At 39.3% G+C, this 18,821-nt stretch overlaps 1 protein-coding gene across 3 annotated transcripts in view; it reads left to right on the top strand.

Annotated features, from left to right (window-relative positions):
* Window positions 1-18,821, top strand: part of GPC6 (glypican 6) — a 757,324-nt gene that overhangs the window by 652,954 nt on the left and 85,549 nt on the right. The window lies entirely within an intron of this gene.

Genomic DNA, 18,821 nt, shown 5'->3' with positions numbered 1-18,821 from the left:
TTGTCCCCAGCTTTTCTAAAAAAAGCTGTGGACTCATTTCTGGAATTATTCCAATATACTAGATCTGTAACTAGCTTTGAATCAAGGTCAGATTGTATTGTTAGGGTACTGACTTTTTGCTATCACATAAAACAATTGCTGCATTCCCTCTGCTTCCTCGGTTAGAGACAAATGTGTGCCCATCCACCCAAGGTTCTGCATGCACTGGTACACACCAGAGCTTAGCCGCAAGCGCTATCATTGCTTGATTCACCAACCACTTACATTACCATATTTTTTTTTGTTGAAAACTCACTGAAGAGGAAAAAACGCAGAACTCTGCATCCTGAAAACTTCTCTGAGCAGAAGTTAGGTGAGGACTTCTTGCTTCCCTGCCAGTGTGCCTGCTAGTTAAAATCCATAAGGACTACATGTGTGACTTAATTTTTATACACATTTGTACATGGTCTTTCAAGAGCTCTACACTGGGCAGCAGAGTGTTGATCAGCTCTCAGCTACACCAAGTCACAAAAAGACATCTATAGAAAATACTATTTTGTTAAAACAAAACAATTTAAGCAGATGTGTCACATTATTTTATCACCATTTTAAAGTTGTACCCATTTGGATGTGGATGTATGTGTATTTCATGCTGTGGGGTTCTGCTTTAAGTATGCAGGACTTGTGTTCATACACCCATACACGCACATACATATATGCACACATATACACATTCATATTTGCCAGCCTGCACATAAATATCATATGGTTTATTTGGCTCAGCCCTGCCATGCAGACCACCCGCATGGAGATCCCCATATTCCTGAAACTCCTGCTCCGTAGTCATGACCAGACACCTCACAATCTCCCATCTCCAGCCAGGTGGTTGACAAGATATTATGGCTTCATCATGAGGCAGGGGATGTTCTGCCACCCAGCTGAAGAGATTTCCTGCTACCCTGTCCTGTAACATGTGGAGTCCCCAGGAACTGGAGCAGATAATTGCTCCATTTTACAAATTATGAAGCTGAAACCATTAAATAATTTATCTCATTGTTTTCTGTAGTATTTTCCCCTTTCTGTGGATAAATCATAATAATGTACAAGCCAAAAATACATTACAAAATGCTTCCATTATCCAGGGATGGTAACCGTCTGTGCCCAGCTGTTTGCCTGGTTTCTTTGTTGGACTCATGTGCTGGTCAGTTTTAAGCACCGTAAATAATCAGTCCCTGCCAATGCACAGAAAATGCCTAAAATATTTCATGTGGATAGAACTGTCTTTTCCTGTCCTTCATCCCTGAATCTACCTAGTCCCTCTTACAAATTTAGCAAAAGAATGGAATGATAAATTTCATTAGATTTCCTTTGGTAAATAAATCCAAACCAGTCTCTTAACGACAGGAAAATGTCATTTAGTGGCTTTTGGGGCCTGTATTTTTACAGGCCTGGAAGTTTCTACTAGAATTCATAAATGTATGTAGCTATTGATTTTATTTACCATAACTTTGTACCAACAACTAGCAAACAGATTAGTCAGATATACATCTGTGTGTCTGAAAGGTTTGTTTACTTGCACTTTCTATTATGAGATTTGTACGCATGCAGGCAGAGGTATGTGTGTGTGCGCACACACGTGTGTGTATACAGTCACACACACATAAAGCACAGCCCTACAAAATACAAGTGCATCTACATCTAAATGGGTAAAACTTCAATCTTCTCTATCAAAATAGAATGATAGAATCACCAGGTTGGAATAGTTAGAATATATAGCCAAATCCTCAATAAAATACTAAAACCGGGTTTCATCAATGTCAATATATAAGGAGGAATTATTTTATCACGTTTAACTGTGCATTTCAATATTAAGCAACAGATCGATCAGATTAAACTTTGCAATTAAAATTCTCTGATTTTTTTTTAAACAAATCATGACAGCTGGAGGATCTCATCAGATGTACTGATAATAGTGCACTGGATACAGCATGAAACAAACTAAGAAAAACATTCAAAGGTGTTAAGATTTTTTAAACTGTTACAAGAAGACAGATGAATCATTACTTCGGCAAAGCCCTCTGCTTTGTAGTTCTGTGCTGTAGGATTCATCATCTCTGGCTAGAAAGATACCTTATTCAACAGCTGCAAGACATTTATCCCCATAACATAGCTTTACTCCGTGTTCTCATTCCTAATCTGATATATGCAGTCTGCTCCTTTTTCCAGCAGAGTACTGGCTCCTCCGCTGGCAGTACTAACAACAGTGGAATGACTCTTTTCTTGGAGCTGAAGCTGATGTAAGGCACTTTGGTTGGCCATCCCTCTTCTGGATGTACTTTTCTCCTGGTTTAGCTGCAATTGAGAAAGATTTGTTACTTACATGCCTTGGAGTGCACTGCAGAAAGCTTAAAGGGTGGAAGACACCTGTCTCTTCTGACAATTTAGTATGAAAATGAACACATTAACTTAGAAATTCAACAGCCTTGGATATGCAGTCTCATACTTCTTCACTATCCGGAATAAAAGAAGTGTCTGTTTATTCTTTTGCTTCAAAGTCATTTAAACTCTTGGCAAATAAAATGTCTTTCTGGTGACTGCATCCAATTTATGCATGATATTTGGGGGCAAATGGGACGTGAAGCAAATTTGAGTTAATTTTCTAACAAAATTAAATGCATTGTAAACCTTCCAGTAATATCTAGGTTTTTTTAATGTGTGACCCAAGAGGAAAAAAATGCAAATGCCATCAGAGACTTTTCTTTCCCCTAAACAACACTTGCACAATCTGCTTCTTACTGCAGGAAAGCTGTAGGAACAGACAAGGTGCTGTACATTTCAGATTGGACTGTCATTACCTTATTTCCCATGCCATCCAGCAGTGTTTTTTTATATGAAGAGATTGGAGATATCCATGCCCAATACTGTCCGCTTTTGAGAGAAGGGAAAGAAATAAAAAGCCTGCAAAGGACCATGTTTTTTTTATTGATGACACATATAACAGTTCATGGAGAATGTGAGCAAGTGATTGATATACACTGACTAGCTAAGTGTGAAACAACTGAGTTGAATGTGAACAGGAGTATTTTATCTGATTGTCAAGAATGTACACAGTGCAGTCTCTTTTATAAGCAAATCCATAAAACAACTAATCAAAGAGGATGCCATAATGGTAAAGGGATAAATAACTACATAATGACAGCATTTATCTGAGAGATCAGATTCTTTCAAATGTGATTGTCTACAAAGCAGCCACACTTCAGAAATGCTCAGACTTATCATAAATGACAATAAAAATAAAACTCCATCTTTAAATGAACAAAAAGAAGTTCAGAACAAATGTGTCTTTAGTGACTTCTGTCCCCATGCATAATTGTTTTTTCTTCAGTATGGAAAGGATTGAGATTCAGGAAACGGACAGCTCTACAGGATAACTCTCCATGGGACAACTCTACATGGATAACTCTCCACGGGGACAATTCTCCATGGGGAGTATTAGGGTTATGGTTTGAGGCTCATCGTGTACTGTTGTCCGTGTGGCAAGCTGGCCGTGTAGAATTGCCCCAAGAAGAGTTGGCTGCAGAGCTGGGTGTTGAGGGCTGGCCATGGAGAGTTTTCTCAGATCCTTGACATTCCCTTATTTTTCCTCTGTATTGCAGATTTATTTTTTTTTTAATTATCTAGAAGAACCCATAAATCTGCTATCACATCCTGCTCACCATTTTTCTTAGGAATACAGTGTGTTGGGGAGCTGGAATGAATGAATGAATGAATGAATGAATGAATGAATGAATGAATGAGCGAGCTGGCATGTAACTCATTACACCCTTCCTGATCAGCATTTATTGTTACACCTTTGTGCTTCTCCACAAAATACAAAGGATTAAAACCCACTTACTGTTAAAAACAAGATTTATTTATAGGCATGTTTTTGCATTAGAAACAATTAATTTTTATACCAGGCATACACTGGAAGGCATCTATATCCTGCATATCAAGATGTCATTTTACCATTGATGTTTCCTTTTTGATTTATTCTGTGGAGGCATTCAAAATTTCCTAAGCACTTTCCAAGCACATGGAGGTTACTGTAGAATAACAAAAGTCTAAGAACAACAATAGATGTAGGAAAGGAGCCCAAATGAGAAGCAGAAATTGGGCAGAACTTTATTCTTGATGCTGTTTCCACAGTGCCCTGGTGCCATCCTGCCAACTGTTTGCTGTGGCCCATCTTTCACCCCTGATTCACACTACTGTAATCGTTTGACTTTGGCTGCATTTTCCAGCACCGTGATCCCCTATGTCAACTTCAGCAAAGCAGCCTCTCTCCAATACACTGTTCCCACTCCATGCTTCTGGAAACACGTTTTCCTGCAGTGTGCACATCCCTTTCTGGAGCAGTACTTGCTGCTATAGAGGAGGTCTGGTACCTCCTTGCATTGGTCACAATCTTCCAACCCACACAGTGTGCCTCTGGGTGCACCCACTGTCTCGCCCTGAAATCACCTCTTCCTGCAAACACCTGGGATGATGGGTACCACTTGAGATCCTGAAGCAGATGGCAGCACCAGTTTGAGTACCTGTAAAAGCCACTCTAATATAAGCTGCCTTTTGAAAGGCAACACACTTCTCGCTTCCACAATCTTTTTGGCTGCTCTGTAGTAGGTCACATCCTTTGGAAAATTAACCTACTTAAAAAAGGGATTCAGTTTCCAATCAGCTCCATCCTTCCCTGCAGCTGTCTCTGTACTCCCTAAGAACCAGTGCTGGCACAGAGCAGGTTGAAATTTTGTCCGCAGTGGTGTGGGAAGAAGTTGTCACTTTTTCAATTAGCTTAAACAGGTTGTGTGACTGCATCCTGAGCTGGGCAGGCACAGTTGGCCAGTCTTCTGTCATCTGCTTTCTCATTTCTGACAGTCTCTTGGAAGTTATTTCATCCATACTAACATCCAAGTCAGTCCTCTTTTTCACTACACCATGTAGACTGCCAGGCTGTACCATGCAGCAGGATAGCAGAAGGACAGGAGAAAGTGCCTAAGGAGACACATGAACAATGTTGTGTCCCTCGTTGTTCCTCCAGGCAGCTATCTAGAAGGATGTAATTATTCCATAATAGCAGTCATTATTCGCTACATTTCAAAGAACAGATTTTATAAACTTAAGTGGATTTTCAGTTCTACTGAACCACTTATACTAAAGGAAACCACAAATATTAATTATAGCTGATCTGGCATGTGCTTTTTTTGTAACTGGCCACTCAGTTCACAGCAAATGGGTTTCTGGTCCTTGATTAGATATTCTAGCCTTCCCATAGGAAAGAAGGAAAGAAAAGCTTTGTAGTAAGAGGTGTAACAGAGGTAAGGAAATATTTCATATTCCTTCCTTGTCAGAGCCTCTTTCATTTTAAATTAGTGAGATTCCTTCTTATCAAAGGAAAGATAAAAGTAAGAACTGTCCTTCCATATACTGTCTTTATAATACATCTAAGTGACTGATGTTTCAGTGAAACACTTCTGTGTCATATTTCTGTGAAGAAATTACGGGCTGGGATGTATGACAAGGCTAAACAAACTCATCTGAAACACAGAATCAATAATTTGTCCGTAAGTAAAAACTCTTCAACAGATACTTGTATAAACTAGCACCAAGCAGACAAATATTTGCAGAAAAATAAACAAATGAAAAGAAGTTTAACAATAGGGTGAGTGCAGGGAGTGAGTTGAATTTAATGGCCATTATGTTTCCATAGATATATATATAGAGAAATGTTTGAAATAATCAAAATAAATATTTCTATTCCCTGGTTTGAGTGAACATCACCAAAAGGACTGACTTGTTCCAGTTTGATTTGTGCAACTCACCTTTGAAAAAGCAGGATGTCTTACTTGATTTTCTAAACTAAAATATAGATAGTCTTTACCTGCCTTAGGAGAAAAGATGTTGCTAGGCTGATATAAGTATTATGAAAGCCTTTTTGTATTCTTCTGTGGTTGAGAGAGGAAAATAATTATACCAAGTTAATCATCATTATTTGTATTATTCACTGTTATCTTTCTGTATAGAGCTTGTGGGAAACAGTGAGGACAAAAAAAGTCTGAAATCTTCCTTTACTGAAGTGAAACTCAGTTGACATGTCTTTGGAGGCTTTCTTTAGTTACTGAATGCTGGCAATATTAAATGCGTGTGAAAAGATTTCCCCTCCTAGCAGATATGAACCGGTATCCAGTGCAGCACATCAATATCAGATGATGCAATTTTTCCTATTTTCTCCTTGAATAAATACATGTTTTAGGAAAGTAGACATTCCTGTATCCATTTTTAGAGTAGTGCTTGCTGTTCTTTTTCTGCCTCCTCACTTTTGCTCTCTTTTCAAAACACAAAACCACAATTTCCCACATAAATGCTGTCCTGTTCCCTTTGACAAACATTGATTTTTCTCACTCATGTTTTGAATGGAGCCAAAACTGATATGCCTTATTGTCTTTAACAGGAACAAAAATATCAGCTTAACTACCACCTAGCCTTGTCTTGCCAAAATATGTTTATTTCTATATAGTGTTGTCCACAGCTATCAGTAACAGCACTGGGAATAATAGTTATTCATTTGCTGCCATGCACTCAGCCAAGGGGAAACAAAACTGGATCATTTTTGCAAAACCTGAGAATAGGAATGAATAACCTTCTCCAAATCACATTGTTGAAAAGATGCTTTGTGACTGTATTAGACCTTGGATTACAGCCCATGCTTTTGGCAGATGTAAGTATTAATAATAATCTTAATATCTTCATTAAAAGGTATAATGTTTAAAGATCATATCTTTTTTTACATTTTCGTATTCAGAAAATCTGATATCAGTATTATTTTTGATAGCAATAAACCATGGGTGCAACAGCATAGTATAGAGCCTAAGTTTTCTTCTTCCCTGTTCTTGCTTATGTCTGTATGAATCTCAAAGAGCTGCAGTGAAATCAGTGTTAGTAACCCAGAGCTACAGCCAGGTTAGTGGTAGCAGAATTGCATCAACCTTTGTTATTCTACTAAGCAGAGGAGCTGGATTAAGTGGATGTGCGTAAAGTTTAGGAATTGCATGAAAACTGACCTTGAGCACAGGTCAGTGACAAAGGAGGAGCTCAGGTGAGTAAAGAGGGTGGAACAGAGCTGTGCAGAGCCTGGAATGCAGAGGCACAAACCTGATGCTCTAGAGGCAGCTGCTAAACAGGGCATCCAATGCGAATAAATTCACAATGAATTTAACCTCTAAATAAACCAGGTGGGTGGGACCTCCCTCTAGAAGTCTCCAGAGCTGACTTCATCTCCTTAAGGAGTGTGCAGAGAATCAGGGAGGACCATTTCATTAAGTGTAAGCACTTATTGTAGGAACAGGTTAAAACTCAAAGTTATGGAGAATTGATCCCAAAACATTCCCATACCTTACTAGATTCCCTAATCTGTCTTTTCTGACATTCAGCAGTCTTATGGGGAAATATAGATAATTCATATTCATATGGCCTCTGACCTAGAAGGCTCACCAATGTGCAGCCAGCCAGCAATCTTTCTGTGAAAAATATTCCATTTTTAAATTTTTCACCCTCAGTTAAAACAATTTTTTTCCTGCTGTGAAAGCATTAGTGGGACCAGATCTTTTATCATCTGGCCAACATTGTCTGTGTGGTGTTATTTATGTTTATGATTATTACAACGTAGCAGGCAAGAGTCCTTGTGTGATGAACATTAGCTTTTTATATTACTTTGGCCTTCACTAGACTGGATGAACATTTTACTCTTGTTCTCTAATCATTTAAAAGATCAGGACACAGATAATTTAGAATAATTAAGGAGCTCAAGTGTAGCCTCTATCCTATTGATTAGTTCTATTTCATCCCCATAAGATAGTTAATGTATCTAGGCAAACATACAAAAATTGCTGGTTCTTTCCAAGAGGAATGTCAAAACAATAAATAGATTAATCATACCAGATGTATTGATTTGTGACAACCGTGATGTATGCAATCATTTGGGATTCAAACTCTTATTGGGGGGGGGGAATGATAATTTTATTTGCTGCATTGGGGCTCATTGGGAGTAAATGCTGTTAGGCATCTCAAAATTCTCTGCATAGTGGCAGGCTTCTAAACACAATGAGATATCTGCAGTACATTTCCATATTAATCAATAAGATGAAAGGCAAAAATCAATTTTGTCTGTGCAACTGTGTGTGACACCTCCCTAAGAGCCATACTACTGGGATGGATTCACGCCAGCAAATCTGGCCATAGGTTGATTGTTTATTTATGGCAAGGAAAGGCATAAAGTCAGCTTAATGACAAAGTAGCAAGAAAGATGTTACATATAGGATGCTTATTCAAAGATCCGGCATTAGCACCTGGGAAATTCGTATTTCAGATCTTAATAGCAATTGTAGGCTCCCACACAAAACAAGTTTCTTTCATTCCGAAGGAAAAACAGGCTCAGTTTACCAAAGGAACTGGGGACCATCCAGATGTTGTCTGATAGTCATGGCAACACTAAGGAATTTGCTACGTAGTCTCGGGATTAACAAGGTATCATTGTTGTAACATTAAGAAATGAATAAAATGTGATTCTCTAGCTTCATATTCTACATCCCCCTTCCAGTACTGGAATAGACAATGAACTTCAGCACGTCCATGTGTCTCCCACAGTTTGGCTGGTCTCTATTACCTCCTCCAGTAATTCTTCTAATTCAAGAGTCTATGATGTTCTATTACAACTTGTGTCATATTTGAAAGCTTACATTTATAACTTCTACTACAATGCAGTCCCCAAGACAGTATTGTACTGTAGATTTATTCATGAACATAAACATGTTTTCTTTGGTGCTCTATTCCTTTCCTAGTTATTCTCAATATTCCATGTTGGGTTTTTTAATGATTGCTAAACTGATGTTATGGTAGTATGAATTGAAAAGCTTGAGTCTGAGTGACAATAGTCATCTCAGAATCCTTCATTGCCTAAAACATACCAGAAATTTCTTTTTTCTTATCACTTGATTCCATTTTACTGCTCAGTCATTCAGTATCATGAGGTCTTTCTCAGATTTTCTGGGACAGTCTTCATCTTTACTCTGCTGAACAGTAACACTAGTGTGTTTTTTCACCTCATTCTTTACCCTCATTCACAGATCACTTATGGAATGATTACAACAGCAAAGTCTTAGGTATAGAGTACTGTGGAGTCTGTTAAAAATGTCTTTGGAGCAAAAGCTATCCCAGCCTAAGCTTTCTACAACTAACTCAGATTGTAAACTTAACTTCTAGATAGGTGCAATGAATCAAAGCCCACCCACAGAAACAAGAAAAGTCTAGATTAGGAAGGGACCTGCCGAGAACCTCTAAGAGTGCAACTTTCAGCAGAAGGCAGAGCCTTAGATTAGAATCATAGAATCACCAGGTTGGAAAGGACCCACCGGATCATTGAGTCCAACCATTCCTAACACTCCCTAAACCATGCCCCTAAGCACTTCATCCACCCGTTCCTTAAACACCTCCAGGGAAGGTGACTCGACCACCTCCCTGGGCAGCCTGTTCCAGTGCCCGATGACTCTTTCTGTGAAGAATTTTTTTCTGATATCCAGCCTGAACCTCCCCTGGCAGAGCTTCAGGCCATTCCCTCTTGTCCTGTCCCCTGTTACTTGGGAGAAGAGGCCAGCTCCCTCCTCTCCACAACCTCCTTTCAAGTAGTTGTAGAGAGTAATAAGGTCTCCCCTCAGCCTCCTCTTCTCCAGGCTAAACAACCCCAGCTCTCTCAGCCGCTCCTCGTAAGACTCGTTCTCCAGCCCCTTCACCAGCTTCGTTGCTCTTCTCTGGACACGCCCCAGAGCCTCAACATCCTTCTTGTGGTGAGGGGTGAACACAGTATTCAGGGTGCAGTCTCACCAGTGCCGAGTACAGAGGGAGAATAACCTCCCTGGACCTGCTGGTCACACAGTTTCTGACACAAGCCAATATGCCATTGGCCTTCTTGGCCACCTGGGCACACTGCTGGCTCATGTTCAGTCGGCTGTCAACCATTACCCCCAGGTCCTCCTCTTCCGTGCAGCTCTCCAGCCACTCTTCCCCCAGTCTGTAGCGCTGCATAGGGTTGTTGTGCCCCAAGTGCAGGACCTGGCATTTGGCCTTGTTAAACCTCATACCATTGCTCTCAGCCCAGCAGTCCAGCCTGTTCAGATCCCTTTGCAGAGCCTCCCTACCCTCCAGCAGGTCCACACTTCCACCCAGCTTAGTGTCATCTGCAAACTTGCTAAGGGGGCACTCAATGCCTTCATCCAAGTCATTGATAAAGATATTGAACAGGGCTGGACCCAGTACTGAGCCCTGGGGAACCCCATTTCTGACTGGCCTCCAGCTGGAGTTAACTCCATTGACCACCACTCTCTGGGCCCGGCCATCCAACCAGTTTTCAATCCAGGAGAGTGTGCGCCTGTCCAGGCCAGAGGCTGACAGTTTCTGAAGCAGAATGCTGTGAGAAACTGTGTCAAAGGCTTTATTGAAGTCCAAGAAGACTACATCGACAGCCTTTTCCCCATCCAGTAGTCGAGTCACTTTGTTAAAGGTGATCAGGTTAGTTTGGCAAGACTTGCTTTTCGTAAACCCATATTGACTGGGCCTGATCACCCGGTTCTCTTGCATGTGCTTCATGATAGCACTCAAGATTGCCTGTTCCATGACTTTTCCCAGCACTGAGGTCAGACTGACAGGCCTGTAGTTCCCTGGATCCTCCCTGCAACCCTTCTTGTAGATGGGCACAACATCAGCCAGCCTCCAGTCTGGTGGAACTTCCCCAGTCAGCCAGGACCGCTGGAAGATGATGGAAAGGGGATTTGAAAGGACATCTGCCAGCTCCTTCAATACTCTTGGGTGGATCCCATCCGGCCCCATAGACTTGTGGGTGTCTAGCTGGGCAAGCAAGTCTCTAACCACCTCCTCTTGGATCATGGGAGCCTCATTCTGCTCCTCTAACTCCTGGGTTTATACAAAGGGGGAACAACTTTCCTTGCTATTAAAGACTGAGGCAAAGAAGGCATTAAGTACCTCAGCCTTGTCCTTACCCCTGTCACTGTTGTTCCTTTTGCATCCAATAGGGACTGAATATTCTCCCTAGTCCTCCTTTTCTTGTTAATGTATTTGTAGAAAGATTTTTTATTATCTTTCATAGATTTAGCCAATTTGATTTCTAGTTGGGCCTTAGCCCTCCTGATTTTTTCCCTGCACGATCTCACTTCCTCTCTGTAGTCCACCCAAGACGCCTGTCCCTTCCTCCAAAGCTCATTCTTCTTCTTTTTGATGCATCTCAAGTTCTCCCTGCTCAACCAAGCTGGCTTTTTCCCCTGCCGTCTCCTTTTCCGGAACACAGGGATGGCTTGCTCTTGAGCTGCTAGGATTTCATTTCTTAAAAGCGCCCAGCCCTCGTGGGCTCCCTTGCCCTGAAGGACTGCCTCCCATGACATGGATTTTCAGGACTATGACATGCCAAGCCAAGTCTGAATATTTCTAGAAAGAGAGATTCCACCACATCCCTAGTTGACCTATTCCAGAGTTTAATTGTTCACATAGTGATCTATTTTTCTCATAGCCAAATAGAGACTTGCATCCACTGTATCTTGCCCTGTCACTGTGCATCCATGTGAAGACAGTTTCCCCATCTTCTCTGTACCTGCCCTTTACTCACTGAAGACTGATCATGTCTCCCCAGTTCATTCAGCCTTTATTTGTCAAGTTCTCCAACCCTCTCATCATCTACACAGCCATCCACTGGAACCTTCTAACCCAAGGAATGGTTAAAAATTCATTGTTAATCCTAATGCAGCACTGAAGATGCACTACACCCAGCAGTAGAGAGAGACTATGGAGCAGAAAATGTATTCAAGGAAAAGAAAAGATAGAATGAGGACCAATGTCCTTCCGTAAGTAAACTGCCAATAAGAATAGCAAGTCCTTTAGGGTTAAACTGGGTTTTTACAGAAGACATTAAAGTCAAAGATGCCATCACACTTATTAGTAGAAAGATTATGTGTAGACTAGATGTTGCAAAAGGGTGATGTTATTCTTGAAATAACCGAACAGTTTCCTGAAACAAAATTCTTATAAAAGATGTCTCAGTTCTCAAGAAGAGATAACTAATTAGTTAAGCAAATTAATTATGTTTTCATAACTGTACCATAAATTCTGTCAAGGTTGGAAGAAGTTCCACTGCACAAAATTCAGGAATAAGGAACGAAATAAAAAACAGTGCACAAAATATAATCACTGTAAATTCTGAATATGAGGAGGCACTTGAAAAAATGTCAGGACTGACATGGGAAATATGAATTATAAATCATTTGTGATGAAGAGGATAAGGAAATCAGATGCATCAAGGGAGTCGGGACAGTTTTCTGACTCAGACATATCAGCCAAAAAGGGCCTCTGCATAACAACACTAATGAGATCTAAATTTAAAAATTTAATTTGTTCTAGATACTGCAATATTAGAGAGGTCTTCTGAAGGAAATTTAAAAAATGGCAAAAGATCTGAGGAAATGACTTATGGAAACAATAAAATCAGCATGAAAAGAGTGACTGAGCACAAACTGGAGGAAAGTATGATAGATGTCTAGAAATATCTGAAGGTTGTAAAAACAAAAAAAAAAGAATAGGACTGTGTAAGATTATGTGAGTTGGCTTATTAGACATAGCTGAGTAAAATTGAGCAGCAGAAAAAATATGCCATATAACTGCATGAATATTCTAATAGTGACGTACAGTAGACAATAAAATAACTTTCTTAAAAAAAAGTAGGAAGAATATAACTAAGCTATTTTAAAATTGGGCTGAACAGGGAATGTATACCATGGGTAGTAACCGTATGGGCAGAGGAATGGCTGAAAAGATCTTTGAGGTTCTAACATCTGTGACTGTACCAAGATAATGCAATCTATATACTCAGGATTTTTTTTTACTGAGGAAAGGATACGTTAAATATGAGGTTTGAGGGTATTATTTGCTGTTTTCAACCATATGAGCATATCTGATAAGAGTAAGAAAGATGGACTTTTTTAGAGGTTTCCAAACCCCATATATCTTGAAAGAAATATGCATACTAGTCAACAGTAATAGAAATTTAAATAATGGACTATATTAGGCAGCATACAGGTATGAATCAATGAAGGTTATTTATTTTATTTACTAACATTTTCTGTGACTGATGATGAGACTGATGATTTAAACATCTCTTGGCATATGGAAAAGCAACAAGACAAGTTTGTTCACCAGCAGTGCTTCCACAAGGATGGTCTTTTTCACTTGACCTCTTCTCTCCACTTTCCTATACTCATTCCTCACCTTAATCTGTTTCTTTCTTTGCCCTTGTTTTCTCCCAGGTAAACAAACCATCCTGGGTACTTTTTCCCCACTGCTCCCTGTTTTGCTAACAGGCTGTGAAATCCTGCCAATCTTTATGGCACTAACTGTGACTTTTGTTCAGCTGCCTACTCTGTTACTTATTACTTTCAGGAAAACCTCACACCACATCCAACATTTTATCATGTTTTGCTCACTTACCTAAGCTCAGAGCAAGGACTAGACATTTCCCTGCATACCTTGACAGATAAGCTTAACTGAATATTGATAATTGAATAGGCAAATAAGAAATATTGATATTCTCTTTGTACATGTGGAAACATAAGTTTTAAGAAAAGTTCCTTCCCCCAATGAAAAAAGACCAGATTATAGAAAGTTATGTTATTATGCCAATACATAAGTGAAATTTCATGATAGTCAGAGAGAAATCTGTCAATTAAACCTCACCAGAACAGAACCATTCAATGTTCTCACACAAATAATACTATGAAAACGGAACTCTGGACCCTAAGAAAAGCAGCCGTTTTGGCATCACTGCCGTGCCTTACTCTTATTTCCTGAGAAAATGGTTCTTAGCACCTCATTAAACATGAGGTGAAGTTTTACTTTCCTGTTCTTGAATTTTTTTAGTAAATCATAATCTAGCAGTGAAAGTTTTGGCAGAGTATTACAGAGATGCATTTCCACTGTTATTATATTTCTAAAAAGTCAACATGTACCCATATTTCACTTTTCAATTTTTATTTTTTATTTTGTTTCATTAGTTTACCATCTAACACTCTAAAGATTTTATGGCCACTATTTATATTTAGTGTCATGATGGAAAATTCACTGAGTTTTGCCTACATGATGTGTTAAATACAACCCAAATTCCTGCCTCCCTTTGCCCTTGGTCAGAAGGTTAGGAAGCTACCAAATGAGCACAGCTTTGCAGCCCAGCATATTAACAGTTATATTCTTTGCCAAAATACCTATTGCCACTCTCAAGGTCATAGTCAACAACGATATGTTGCTCAGTCTCTTTACAACTCATTCATCTCTCTTCTTCTGCAGTTTTTGGACTTTCCCATAGACAAATCCTTTGAGGCTTCCCAAATGAAAATCTATTCTTGCATTCTTTCACAAGAAGTTATGTGAACCAGCACTTCACAATTCTTCATAAGTAAGTGTTAGACTACGTGTATGGGCCTACAAAAAGCAGAAACCTCCTGAAAGGAAATTTAGAATAAGATCCTCCTCCTTTTATTTCACCCAAAACCAAATATACCATAACATTTTGTGAAGGACATGCAATTTAGTATTCTGCCATTCTTTGTCTCCCTGTCTTAGAGACTTCCATCCATAGATGCTTTTCTGGACTTCCCTGGGGAGAGCTCAGCCGCTAATGGAATCTCACTGATAATTTAGAAGTAGAACAACAACAAAGTGTGTGTGAAAGGAAAAACTGATATCGCAGCCAAACTAACAGACTCAAAAATGCCTTCCTTTATCAGCTCTTTGAGACTTCCCTATCAGACCTTCCTCACATTTTCTTGATGCTAGAAAGGTGGCATTGATTGTTTTTATAGGGATGCTGTCTTTCAGTCAAGGTTCGTGTTTTTTTCACTTGTTAGACAACTCGTAAATCAGTGTACTTCTCCCTGCTCCTTTTGTTTCAATCCGGGATTTGCTAGGAAGCTTTCTGGAAACCTGGCCTAAAGGAAATGTAACATAAACAGGAAGATATCACTTTTGGTACCAAGATAAGTCCAAAAGACAATGGCTTGATGCAGTTGCTAGAAAACAGGGACAGATTTTTGTCTGTTTATATTATTACTCTATGCATTATTTTGCCTGGAGATGCCCAGGATTCACAAAATATCATCGTATCTTGAGATTTCACACGTGGCTTTCTGAATTTTTAAGTCACACAATAAATCGCTTAGCATAGTGTTCACTTTTGTCCTGTGCTTCTCATTAAAATGGTACCTATAAATAAAGAAGAAAAAAAAATCTGTGAGGCTAACCAAAAACTTCTGCAGGATCTCTTTCTCATGTACTGTTCAGTATGAAACAATGTCCTTCTAAGATCCACTGTCAAATATTTATGATATTTCTTAGACAAGGGAATATAAGGCAGTTAAACAGAGCTGCTGTGCTCAGCCAGCAGAGACATTTTGGGGCCCCTGGAACTACATCCTCAGACCCCAGTAGATTTGGTTTATTTACTGCAACAGGAAGGTCCCCTCTCCTGTTCTGAGCAACACACATCTAGTAGGAGAGGTCGAGAGCGGTAGCACTGACAATGAATCTTGTGTGCCGTATGCTCTGCACTTTCTCAGGACTGTTTTGCTAGCCCATGTCCTCAAGTGAGCAATTAGTCATGTTTATTGTTTCCGAGTCACTAACAAACCCACAACACAAAAATGACTTACCTAAAATGAGTTTCCGATCCACTCACCTCACAGCTAGATGCCAGCTTTTTGCCAAGTGCTATGGTATATGGAGAGGGAAGGCGCGTACTTGCACTAAGAAAAACAGGTTTTGAAAAATGCAAAAGAGGTAAAAATGAGGAACACATAATTGAACAATACAGTCCAAGTGTATTAATAAAGAACAGGCAGTCAATTAATTGATAAGTTTTCAGATATTGATAGCACAGAAAATAATTAAGCTATCAATACCTACTATTTGAGCTGATGAAGACATTACTAAATACACACAAAATCCCACTGAACTGAATTAGGCTTTCTTTGAGTTCAAGGATTTGGTTTAGAGAATTAAGATTTTAAGACTGAGGCATATAGATGTACAGGCCCTAGCTTAATTCCAGTCTGCTCCAACATTCTCTCTCCAAAACAAATATACAGCTAATACAAAGATGTATCTGTCATCAATAAAGGTGTGAATACTTAAAATTGAACTTTTCCTTTGGTCTCTAGCCATACCATATAGTGTTAACTAAATAAAAGATTGCAGGGTCAAGTGATGCTGTTGGCTCACAGCCTCACTGCTCCAGGCTAGCTTCTCCACGGATCTGTATTTTGAATAGCTGCCTGGAGTGGTCCAGAGCCATTCCAAGACAAAGAAGGAGACAGCAAATAAAGAACATGGACAACATGGGAACTACAGATTGATTTTACTTTCTGTTCTCTTTTCTTCTCTTTTCTTTCCCTGCTTTTTAGCATAAAGCTACTGCCTATGTGATTGAAACATAAATTTCACTCTAACCTTAACTCAAACCCAAGCTCTTGAACGCATCATCAGACCTGTACCATACTATATCAAACAAGGAAACTTAACACAGCAAAAAGCTCTCAGAGACCTTTGTCAGCCAGGAATTACTCACATTTCCTAGCCTCTGCCCACTTCTAGTCCAAAGACTAAGGAAAGACTAAGTCTATGGATCTGGTTAAGGTCCAGAAAAACAGAAGCTGTTGAACTAAAGGATGTTTTTTTCTTAAGAAACAAATGGTCCAAGTCAGGAATAGATCTTTAATCTGCATCTCCTAGAGCCATTAATTTTGAAGTTGAAGGTTCTTTGCTTGAGAAAAGGCTGTTCTTACCACTAAGGCTTGTGGTTTTTGTTCAGATAAGGATGATATGCTTTTCTGCTATGTAGCTGAGATCCCATTTCAATACTTAATTCAGAACTAGTGCCCCATACCATCAGAAGAAACGGCAAGTAGACTTAAACAAAACCTTTTCTCATGAAGGGTCTCCAGCAATTACCTATTTACCCAACTCGATTTCAGCACAGCCTCTTATCCCAAACACGTACTTGAGCTCAGAACTGGACTTGTCCAGCCTGCTAGCTCTCAAACTATCGCGTGGTTGTACAAGGAGGCATTACATCCTTGACTTAAGTTGTTGGCCACTCCTACAGATAAATCAAAAGAAAAAAGGATAAAAATAAAAGGTTATGACTGCTTTATGCAGTAAACCTAATCGTAACCCTAATCCTGAACTAAACCACCAAAATCCAGCCACCAAGACCTCTGCCCTAATACTGTCTAGTACTCATTGTGGCAGTTAAGATTTAGGCTGAGCATATTACCACAAAGTGCAGTGTATAAATGTTTTATACAAGTCATCCTAACTGTGTGAGGAAGAAAATTCTTTATATTAGGCCATACTTACAAATTCTCTTTGTATGTGGAAAAATTGCTAACTTATTGCAGGAATCTGTATGTGTGTACACATGTGTGTGAGTGTGCATCTGTATGCGTATGAAGACTGTTTGCTTCCTCTGTCGGAGTTAGATGCTGTTTTTACTGAGTTTCCCACTGGAAAGGGTTTAAACTAAAGAATTTTAAAATAATGTACAGCCAAAATAACACGTCTGTTTGAAACCAAATTCTATCATCTCATCATTTCTCACAGTTACCAACAAGGACTATAAGCCCCACTCCTGGGGGGCTACACAGCACTATGAGCTTTTCAGCCTAAAAGTACTCTGAAATATTAAACTTGAATTTGCAAATGTGCTTAGGTACCACATGACATGTAATTTCAGTTTCAGTGGGATTTTTAAGCATGCATTGAGTGCATATAGCAACATATTGTAGCCCTTCAGTCAGGCTGCATGCAGGTATCTGGGTCTGAGCTGCTGGAGTGAGACACCAGGCTCTTTTTCCCATACATCCATGCACACCTGTTTTTGTGGAGTGGGAGAAGAGGTCCGTGTAGGCTGAAAGAAGTCCCAGGACTTTCATGCCAAATATGGAGCTAACACTGCTATTGGGGCTCTGGGGTACTCTATGCCTTTTCCACATAGCTGCCATGGGACTGGAGTTTACAAAGCACAAGTGGGTTCTGTTTTGGAAGGAAGTCTGGTTAGTACCTTTTGGAGTCCAGGTCTGAGGGATATAGAAAAGAGTATGTAAAGATATGTTTATCATGTTAAAATTGCAAGTGGCATCTGTTTAAAGCTGTTAAGATGCTGAAAATTTTAAATGTTAACATGAGACAAGTATCAAATATGACATTCAAAGGTGTAGTATAAATACAGTTTATTGCATAGTTATTGCCACAGAAATTGTGATGATTCTGCATCTGTGTGTAGACAAACTTGTGATGTATGACAAAACGTTCTTTACTGTTATTAATTTGTGTTCAGTTGCTTGGGTTTTATTTGTTAATGAACAGAACAAGATAAAATTTATGTTGGAGAGGGACTGTAATATAAATTAAGTAAACAACTGTTTTTAAAATCCAAAACATAGAAAGAATACATTTTTCTCATACAACTTTCAACCATGTTTTGAAAATGTGGTAAGGTAAACATGGTTTATACCTATAGCTATGGCAGAAATCCAATATTCATCTATTGTTCATATTGCAAGAAAATGAGATCATTAAGGTCAGAAAGAACAGCTGCTTTAATTATAACACCCTGATATATCATATCACAGTTTTCTTCATCTTCCATAAACTCTAAGAACATACCCTGGGGACTCATTTCTATCATCCTGCTTTTTGGGGGAAGG

Source organism: Cuculus canorus, chromosome 1 (assembly GCF_017976375.1).
Source record: "Cuculus canorus isolate bCucCan1 chromosome 1, bCucCan1.pri, whole genome shotgun sequence".
Taxonomy (NCBI): Eukaryota; Metazoa; Chordata; class Aves; order Cuculiformes; family Cuculidae; genus Cuculus; species Cuculus canorus.
Note: the sequence above shows the minus strand (reverse complement) of the source record. Positions and strands in the feature narration are given on the sequence as shown.